Source organism: Vulpes vulpes, chromosome 3 (assembly GCF_048418805.1).
Source record: "Vulpes vulpes isolate BD-2025 chromosome 3, VulVul3, whole genome shotgun sequence".
Classification (NCBI taxonomy): Eukaryota; Metazoa; Chordata; class Mammalia; order Carnivora; family Canidae; genus Vulpes; species Vulpes vulpes.
This window is the reverse complement of record NC_132782.1, coordinates 135,296,406-135,298,175: the sequence shown is the minus strand read 5'-3', so window position 1 is coordinate 135,298,175 and position 1,770 is coordinate 135,296,406. Positions and strand designations below refer to the sequence as shown.

Here is a 1,770-nt window from a genome sequence, read left to right as displayed (position 1 = left end):
GCACAGGGAGACAGGAAGGGAAAAATCAGGGAAGAGAGCAAGGAAACAGAGGAATGGCAACCAAGACAAACTTTGCTGTGGACACTGGATATTAAATCAAGGTGACGTGATACGAGAATATTCCTCCCCACTCTCCTCAAGGATGTTTAGAAAATGATTTCCATTTAAGAGAGAGAGAGAGAGAGAGAAGCTTTCTGAAGAGCTAAAAACATCTCCAAAAAATTGGCTACAACCTCCTTCACACAAAGACAAGTTTGAGAGATACGAATAGTCATGGGAGGAATATTTTATGGGAACAAAATATTTATTCTTGTTTCGCTTATGAGGATATCAAGACAGAAAATAGTCTCTGGAGGAAATCATGCCTGTGAAAGATATTTTTAAGATCAAAGTTTACCTGACACATAAACCAACTCACTAACAATGAAAACCATGAAATTCTGTTTTGAAAGGCACTGATTTTTCTTTTTTCCTTTATCAAATCGGCCCTTTTGTCTTTTACAAAATATATATGCAACTATAACAATGTGATCTTTCTTACCTGTTAAAACTTGAAACTTGTAATATGATCAGAGAATTCAAGCCCCACATAGAAGGAGAGGTGCTTAGTTTCCTTGACAGACTTGTGATAATTTTTTGAAACAATGAAATTTATCTCATAGTAAATGCCATCAATCTTCCCATTTATATATACAATGCATTCTAAATTTTTGAAAAAATTGTTCAATAGTATAATACCTTTTTTTGTGGCTCAATTTCTCTTCAGTTGATGATGAGAAAATCAGAAATACATTATTCTTACTAACTTGAGCTGAATGAAAGTCTTCATTTAAAGTAACTTAATTATATACAGACAGTATGTAATAAAATAATGACCTCTATTATAAATCATAAGTAGCAATCAAAATAATGATCAAATCAGATAATAAGTTTGATTATGTGTAGAATTTCACTTTCCTTAGGTATGTTATTACTCCCAGAACAGGATGGAAACAAAAGGACTTGGCTGGAAATAGGCTCTCTCTTGATCACATGCCTAGTACAGTTCTCTGTGCCCAGTGGGTTCTCAATAAATATTCAGTGATGATTATAATGAGTCTTCTGGAAACATTGCAATTCGCAGGTATGCACAGATCTAAGATTAGAAAAAATTTGTCAGTGTAATTGATTGTGTCAAAAGAGAAAGAATTCTACATCCAGTATCAATCACATAAACTGTGGACCCAGACAAACACAACTGCTGGATGGCTTTTTTCTTTCAATTTCATTTTTTCCTGGCCATTCCACATACTAAATGGAGACCCACTGGACACATTTGTCACTTGACTAAATTATCCAGGGGCAAGGCAGCACAGCCATACTGTTGCCAAATGTTTCTGGAAGCTTTACCTTGCTTCCTGAATCAGGTCCTTGACTTCTGACTGTCATCTTCAAGGGAATAGCTCTATGGAGCACAGCACTTTGGAAGGTCCTGGGATTACTGTCGTTGTGGCAGACTTTAAGTCATTCTGAAGTCAGAGAACAGAAGTTGCAAGTGCCATAAGTATTTATGTTATGGAAAAAAATGCTGAATTAAAACAAAAAATCAGATGTGAAACATGGCTCTGGTTATTTGCAGGTTGTGATGGTGTCTGGGACAAGTTAATAGTAGACCAGTGGAAAAGTGGGCCATTTATTTTGTTCCATTGCCACAGCCTAACCACTTCACCTTTAAAAAATGTAAGCCTTTCGTCCCCAAGGAGAAAAGGGAAAAACAGATGGTAAGATTGC

General features: G+C 36.0%; 1 long non-coding RNA gene across 1 annotated transcript; it reads right to left on the bottom strand.

Annotated features, from left to right (window-relative positions):
• Positions 1–286: 286 nt before the first annotated feature.
• Positions 287–1,508, bottom strand: LOC140598385 (uncharacterized). Its single transcript, XR_012000784.1, has 2 exons — positions 1,390–1,508; positions 287–1,135 (listed from the first exon to the last, which is right to left on the bottom strand). It is a non-coding gene; the product is annotated as an uncharacterized lncRNA (long non-coding RNA).
• Between the last annotated feature and the right edge of the window lie 262 nt (positions 1,509–1,770).